General features: G+C 32.8%; 1 pseudogene; it reads left to right on the forward strand.

Moving 5' to 3' along the window:
* Positions 1 to 8982, forward strand: part of LOC109490775 — a 116681-nt pseudogene that overhangs the window by 36647 nt on the left and 71052 nt on the right.

The raw sequence follows: 8982 nt of genomic DNA on the forward strand, positions 1-8982 counted from the left end.
TATGTGCATATGAAGCAAATTTGATAGAGATTTTTTAGACTTTGACAATAATTCTAACCAACCTATAACAACTTGTGAAACTAAAAGAAACTTTCCTAAACTATTAAAAAAAAGTCAAAGCAAAACAAACACGGTCCCTCAAAAACCAACCTTTCAATTCAACTGTGATTGGTAGATGGAAGGTGGAGTTTTTGTTCTATTCTTTTTTAAGGAAAAAAAAATCATAACATTAATGCCATATTAAGGAGGAATTGCTTATAGAAGATAGTGTGAACTCTTTTGTAATTCAACAACCTTAGGACCCTAAATGATGAGTCTGTTTTTCAGATGACAAGTGCCATGCAGAAAAAAAGGATTTTAGACAGCAATTGGAAGCTGTATGAAGATCTAAAGACCTCAGTTAAGAAAATACATCGACAATTATAAAAGCTGGTATCATTGTAACATTTGTTTGTTATACTGTACCCCCACTGTAACATTGTAACCCCACCTTTTGCTTTCTACATGATTTAAGAGGCTAACGCATTGAAAAGGATTATCAACATATGATTTGCAACGCATGTCTGCAGATGTAATTTTGTGATATCAACAACTGAAAGGGATGGGGACAGAGTTGTAAAAGAGCAGTTTTTGTATGTTATTGAAATCAAGCTGCTATAAATTCAAATTAGAGTATTATAACATTAAGATGTTAAACATAATCCACATAGGAACCATAAGAAAAAAAAAAGCAGCTATAGAATATACACAAAAGGAAATGAGAAAGAAATTTAAATATTTCACTAAAAGTACTAAACACAGAAGAAAATTTTAATGTGGAAGTTGAGGGACAAAAATAGTATAAGGCTTATAGAAAATAAACTGCAAAATGATGAACTTTAGTTCCTCCTTATCAGTAATTGCTTTAAATGTAAATGGATTAAACTCTAATCAAAAGATCATGATTGGCAAAATGGATTAAAATATGTGACCCAACTATATGCAATCTATGAGACTCATTTTATTTTTGTTATTTATTTTTTTATGAGATTCATTTTAGATCCAGACATACAAAGAGATTGAAAGTGAAAGTACAGATAAAGATATTTCATGCAAATAGTAAGCAAAAGAGCAGTGGTAGCTATTCTAATAGCAAACAAAATAGACTTTAAGCCCCCCCACCAAAAAAAGAAGAAAGTTACCAGAGACAAAGAAGGCATTTTATATTATTAAAAGGTTCAATACAGCAAGGATATATAACATGCACCTTATAATAGACCATAAAAATATATGAGGCAAAACCTGACATAATTGAAGGGAAATATAGATCTAAAATAATAGCTGGAGACTTTAATACACTGACCTTATTAATGGAGAGAACAACCACATAGAACATAAGTAAGGAAATAGACTATTTATTTCCTTAAAAGATTTATTTATTTATTTATTTATTTATTTATTTATTTATTTAGAAAGAGGGGAGGGGTAGAGGAGAGAAAGTCCCAAGCAGACTCCGTATTGAGCATGGAGGGCAATGAGGGGCTCAATCTCACAATCCTGAGATCACAACCTGAGCCAAAACCAAGAGTCAGAGGCCCAACCAACTGAGCCACCCAGGTGCCCCAGAAAATTGACAATTTAAACAACATAGTATATCATAGTATATCTAACCAACAACAGCACATACATCTTTATGAAGTGCGTATGAGACATTTTCCAGGATAGAAAATATATTAGGCCACAAATTAACTCTCACTAGGCTTAAAAGATACAAGGTGTCTTTTTTTGGCCACAATGAGATGAAGTTAAAAAATAATAACAAAAGAAAAATGGGAAATTTCACAACATTTTGGAAATTAGTACAGTCTTAAACAACCAATGGATCAAAGAAGAAATCAAAAGTGAAATGGGAAAATATGTAGAAATTAATGAAGATAAAAATACAGCATACTAAAATTTGTGGGATGCAGTAAAAGCAGTGTAAGGGGGAAATTTTAGCTATAAATGCTTAGATTAAAAACAACAACAAGATCTCAAATCAAAGACCTAACTTTACAACTTAAGGAACTAGAAAAAGAAGAAAAAACTAAACCCTAAGTTAGTTGGAAGGAGAAAAATAATAAAGATTAGAGTAGAATTAAATGAAGCAAATAATATAATGCTAGAGAAAAATCAATGAAACCAAAATTGGTTCTTTGAGGAGTTCAACAAAATTGACAAACTTTTAGCTATAAGGATTAAGACACAGAGGAAGACTCAAATTACTAAAATCAGAAATGAAAATGGGGATGTTACTATTGAATCTACAGAGATAAAAAAGATGATAAGACAGTGCTTTTAACTACTGTACACCAAAATATTGGGGAAGCTAGATGAAATGGACAAATTCCCAGAAACACAAAACGTTCCAAGACTAAATCATAAAGAAGTAGAAAATATCAATAGACTTATAACCACTAAGGATATTGAATCAGTGATCAAAAATCTCCCAACAAAGAAAAGCCTTGGATCTGATGGTTTCACTGGTGAATTCCACTAAACATTTATTTTTTTTAAAGATTTTATTTATTTATTTATTTATTTGGGGGGAAGCAAGAGCACGAGCAGGGGGAGGAATAGAGGGAGAGGGAGAAGCAGACTGACTCCCTGCTGAGCAGGGAGCCTAACTGGGCTCCATCCCAGGACCCAGAGATCATGATCTAAGCCTAATGCAAATGGTTACCCAACTGACCCACACAGGCACCCCTCCACTAAACATTTAAAGAACTGACACCAATGCTTTCCCAACGTTATTAAAAATTTGAGAAGGAGGGAGCACTTCCTAATTCATTCTATGAGGCTAGCATTACCCTGACACCAAAGACAAAGACATTGCAAGAAAAAAAAAACAAAAACAAAAATAAAAAACTATAGACCAATAGCCGTTATAAGAACACCTATTCCAAAATCCGCAACAACATCCTAGCAAACAAAAATCAGCATATTAAAGAAATTATATACAATGAGCAAGCAAATTTGTTCCTGGAATCCAAGAATGCTTAAACATACAAAAATTGATCAATGGAATATACCACTTTAACAGAAAAAAACACAAGAAACAGGAAAACGGGGCAGGGGGGGAGCCCACATGATCATTGCAACTAATGCAGAAAAAGCATTTGACAAAATTCAACACCCTTTAATGACAAAAACACTAAAAAACTAACAATAGAAGGTGACGTCCTCAACATAATTGAAGCCATATATTAAAAACTCACAGCAAATGTCACATTCAATGGTGAAATACACAAACCTTTTCCTGTGAGAGCAGAAACAAGGCAAAGATGCCTGCTTTCACCACTTCTGTTTAGCATAGCAGTGGGACTTCTAGCCAGAGAAATTAGGCAAGAAAAATGAATAAAAGGCATCTAAATTGGAAAAAGAAGAAGTAAAATTATCTCTGTTCACAGATGATATGATCTTATATACAGAAAACCCTAAAGATCCTTCCCCCAAATGTGGGGAAATTCAAATTCATAAGAAATGAATTCAGCAAACTAGCAGGAAAAAAAGGGGACCCACAAGTATCAGTTGCAGTTCTGTAGAGTAACAATGAACCATCTGAAAACAAAATTACAAAATCAGTTCCATTTATAATAGCAGCAAAAAAACCTGATACTTAGGAATTAACTGAGAAGATGAAAGTCTTATAAAATGGAAACTATAAAACAATTGCAGAAAGAAATTTAAAAAGACGAAAATAAATAGAAACTCATTGCCCATCAACAGGAAAGTGAAAAAAAATCAATTTTGCTGTGTTCAAAGATTGGAAAATATACAGTGATTAAATAGAATAAATTACAGCTACACATGGTAATACAGATAACTCACAATCATGTTGAGTGAAAGAATTGGGACAAATTGCTTCTGTATCATTTCATTTCATATAAATATTTAATTTATATAATTACAGAGAAAAAAGAAGGAGAGACATGCAGTTAGAACCATAACTTTTGGGAGATGACAGAGCTTGTATTTTGGAATGTACAAATATTAGGCTTCTAAGGTGCTGACAAAGTTTCATGTCTTGCTTGGTTGCTGGTTACATGGGTGTCTATTAAAAGAAAACAAAATTCTAAGAATTTTAAAATACGTTTTATTTTTCACACTTAACTGAATAGGGAATATTTTTATAAGAAATTATGAGAGATAAGCTTTGAGATATAAAGAACGGATTGAAAATTAAAAATATAATATGAGCATCAGAAATAGATAACAAAAGGAGAGAAACGTTAAAGGTCATTCATGCAGACTACAGAAAGTTACAAGCCTTTCAGTCAAATTGTAAATCACAAAACTGTAAGTCAAGTCTTAGCTCTTGCTTTGGCACAGGGGCCTCTTAAAAAGAAAACAGACATCAGGCCAAAAAAGTGCAGTCACTACTGGGTACTAAGTGGCTGGAAAATGAGTAAGTACTGATCATAGATTAAAAACATTTTTCTTGGTTTTTTATAGGAATATAAGGTTGAGAAATGCTTGGCCATTGGGGGACAGTTAGGCGTAAGAAGCGACCTATCTACCAGTCAAGTAAATTTTAAGCTCTCTTTACAGCTTCTCACTTCTTTTACTCCATCTTTGGAGAGATCAAAACCTTGAGATAGGTGTGATGGATAAATATTAAACAAGTGTCTCACTGTGCAAATTTGAGTTTTATATTTGAATAATTTATATTATAAGAGAATGAGCTTCTTGTTGGTTAGGGACATTTCTGGATTGTTTTGTGAGCTGACATCTGGAACATAGTAGATTTTTTAGAATATAATTTTGTTGATAAAATTACATCGGTGATATGGTTATGAAGAACATGACAATATGACAATCCAAAGTATGATGCTCTGGAATAAGAATTAATTTGAGATGAAGAAATCTGAGAATCAACAAATACTCTCCTTATCTGATGAAAAAGACATCTTCAAAAAAAATAAAAACCACCAATATTTTATCATAAATCTCCTCCCTGGGAATAACATCAACCAGGGATAATTGACTCTTCCCACAGGAGAGGAGATAAAAAAAAATTCACACCATATCAAGGCAGACATTGTCACAAACTATACCTCCTGTATGTTCTCCTAAGAGCCCATTTCTTTTTCCTAAAAATTATTTGCTCTCCCAAATGTAGCCTCCCTCCCAAACCATTTCCCCTATTAAAAATTAATAAGTATGTATGCCTTTTCTCTTATAAATTCGTGTATTGTTTGTTTAATTCACAGGCCCCTCAGCTACTGTAGTTAAGAGGATCACAGAAAAGTTCTTCCTCTTTTACAGTTAAGAACTCTAGAAATTGGTTAAAAATGATGAATAAGCTGTTTACACCTGTAAGTGATGAGCCATTTGTATGAAAAATTTTTCAAAGTTTGCACATTTGTTTGTATTTGTACTTTCTTTTCTGAATAACTGCACAAATAATTATAGACAGCATATTTTGCATTATTTTTGCTTTATGGAGTAATGGTTTCCAAATGTAATCTAATTATTTCATCTTAATGACTTCAAATTTGTGTACACCTTCCACAAACTAAGAATTGTAATTATACTAGTATTTGTGGAAATTTAATTTTATCAGACTTATGCTTAATCATTTCTTTAATTATGATTGGGTTAACCATATGCTAGACTCCATAAATGACACACTAACTTAATGACAAGCAATATTGCTTGTTTAGAGGCATCTGAGAATAAGACACAAGATGCAGCTTTGAAGGAAGCAGAAGGCTGCTTAGCTAACCTTCTGTTAACACTTAACATAGCAAATGCCAATGAGTCCTGGCAGTAATTTAGCTCATTTTTGGAAATTGGTATTAATATTCTGAGTACAACTTTAAATTATTCTAGTTGAGGTTTTCAAATCTGAATTAGCCTGTGTCTATTCTAAGTTCCAAAATGGCCCTTACCTATAGTACTTTTTTCTCCACTCTGTGTTCAATCATTCTGTTAAAATTACATTAAAGATACAATCCAGCAATTTCACTACTATGTATTTACCCAAATACCTACAAAAATGCTGATTCAAAGGTATTTGAATGCATGCATGATGATGTCTATAGCAGCATTATTGACAATACCCAAATTATGGGAAGAGCCCAAATGTCCAACATGAGTGGATAAAGAAGATGTGGCACATATATACATATATGTGCTATATCTATCATCTATCTATGTATAATGGAATATATATATGTATATTGTATACATATATGTATATATGTATATTGTGTATATATATATAATGGAATATTATTCAGTCATAAAAAAGAATGAAATCTTGCCATTTGCAATCATGTGGATGGAGCTAGAGAGTATTATGCTAAGTGAAATAAGTCAGTCAGAGAAAGACCAATACCATATAATTTCACTCACATGTGAAATTTAAGAAACAAAACAGATGAACTTAGGGGAACGGAAAAAAAGAGAAGACAAACCATAAGAGAGACTCTTAGCTATAGAGAACAAACTGAATATTACTGAAGGGGAGGTTGGTGGGGGGATGGGTTAATGGGTGATGGATATTAAGCAGAGCATTTGTGATGAGCACTGGGTGTTATATGTAAGTGATGAATCAATAAATCCTATACGTGAAGCTAATATTACACAGTATGCTACCTCACGGGAATTTAAATAAAAACTTGGAAGAAAAAAATAAAACTATATTAAAGATATGTGAATTTCCCCTTTAATTTATGTGAATAATATAAAAAAAACTTCTTATGTGAGTGTTCAGGTAGGTAATAAGTAGTACAATACAGTGTTAAAAAAAAAAAACACTGGCTTTGAGGACAGTTAGATATAGGAAGCCTATCATCTGCCTCTTATTGTTATCTTAGGCAAAAATCCTAATTATTCTCTAAGGCCACTTCGTTCTCATCTATAAATGAACTAATCATCAATTAGCAAAGCTTCTTATATAATGTTGGCCATCATGATCATTGCCGAAAATATACACATTGGGAATAATAAATAAATTTGGTTCTTATCTATTTATTTATTCACATGTCCTCATATATTTACATAATTATTACTGCAGGTCCATAATCCCTTATCTGAAAAATATTTTAAATCTAGTTAAGTTTTGGAAGTTAGGATTCAGGTTAGGTGACATCTCCAGCAGGGTCCGGGAGAACATCCAAGGTCAATTACATTAGTATTTCTGCATTAACGTATGGCTATTTATACTAAATGTGCTAAACAAATCTCAACAACAAATCACTTCATTTTATTTTAGGTCACGCTTTGTACAAGATGCACTTGCTGAAAATTTTTTTAAAAACTTTAACATTTGGGGACTTTAAGAATTTTAGAATTATGAATAATTATGACTTTCAGAATTATGGTAGCTATATAATTTATTTCAAAATGAACACTTTTAATGTAAAAATGGGCACCATTAATGCTTATGCTAGGACCACAACTGGTTACGGAGACTGTCCCAAGTAAACCAGGATGGATAGTCACAGAGGCCGAGGATCTGTGCTACAAAAGTGTTGTTTTGTGCATTTTGGAAATAATAATGGTAATTATATATTTTTTGTTTATTTAAATTATTTATATTCCTGCATATTTATTTATTTATACTACAGCCTGATTCCATTAAAAAATAAATGAATGACCGTGTGCTCTACTTTTTAAAAGTTGGAATCTGAAAGCAAATCTGAGTTTGAATTATTGCTTTTGCCTGTTGCTACTTATGTGCCATTGGCAAGTTACTATGAGCATTGGTTTCTTCATCTGTAAAACGGTTATGATAGTAAACCTGTACATAGTAAATCTGTAACAGGTTATAATACTATCAGACTCATAGGTTTGTTTTGAAGACTCAAGGGTAAATATGTTGAGACCTTACTGAACTACTTCCCCTCAAAAAACATTCAAACTCTAAGTAGTAGAGTAGCATCCAATTTTCCTATACTCTAAGGCAACTTAAAATAAAATGTAATTATTTATTTATTTATTTATTTATTTTTAAGGTAAAATATAATTTAAAGTACATATGTATACAAATAACTAATGGATATTGTGAATTTCTTTAATAACACTTCTCTTTCCAGGCATATGGCTAGATCCTACTTCAGTGCAAATTTTGTCAGTATCTTTATAAGTTTTATGGGGCAATTTGACTTTTTGTCCAATGGAAGGTGAGCAGAAGAGCATTTGACATTTTTGAGCAAAAGGCCTTAAGAGCTAGTACATGGTTTGCCAACTTGCTGTCTCTTGGCATGGGGACGAATGATTCTCCAGATCTAGAAGTTCTGTCAGAATGAGTCCCATGACAGATCATAGCAAGAGCAGCAAATAAACATTTATTGTTTTAAGTCAATAAGATTTTGAGGTTATTTTCTTCTGGCCCATAACCCAGCATAACATGATTGAATATATGTATACATTGAGGGTTTAATTTTGTCCCCTTCCAAAAGGCATGTTGTAATCCTAATCTCCAGTACCTATGAATGTGACGTTACTTGAAAATATGGTTATGCAGATATTATCAAATGAAAATAAGGTCATATATTGGATTAGGCTGATCCTTAATCCAGTGATTGATGTTGTTAAAAGAAGAGGAAAATTTGGATACAGAGACATACAAAGAGAACCGATGTGATAAAAGAGGCAGAGAATGGAGGGATGCAACCAGAAGCCGAAGACCACCACGGTTTGCTGGCCCCTGAGAGAAGCTGGGAGACGGGCAGAGGACAAACTCTTCTCCAGAAGGAGCCGACTTGGCCAACACTTGGATTTCAGACTTCTAGTCTGCAGAACTGTGAGAAAATAAAGTTTTGATGTTTTTAAGGCTCCCAGTTTGTGATATGTTGATAAGCAGACTTCTCTTTCTCTCCTTCTTTCCCTCTTTCTTTCCTTCCTTCCTTCCTTCCTTCCTTCCTTCCTCCCTCTCTCCCTCTCTTTTTTCTTCTTTTTCTTTTTCTTTCTTTCTTTCTTTCTTTCTTTCTTTCTTTCTTTCTTTCTTTCTTT

Source organism: Ailuropoda melanoleuca, chromosome 9, assembly GCF_002007445.2.
Source record: "Ailuropoda melanoleuca isolate Jingjing chromosome 9, ASM200744v2, whole genome shotgun sequence".
Taxonomy (NCBI): Eukaryota; Metazoa; Chordata; class Mammalia; order Carnivora; family Ursidae; genus Ailuropoda; species Ailuropoda melanoleuca.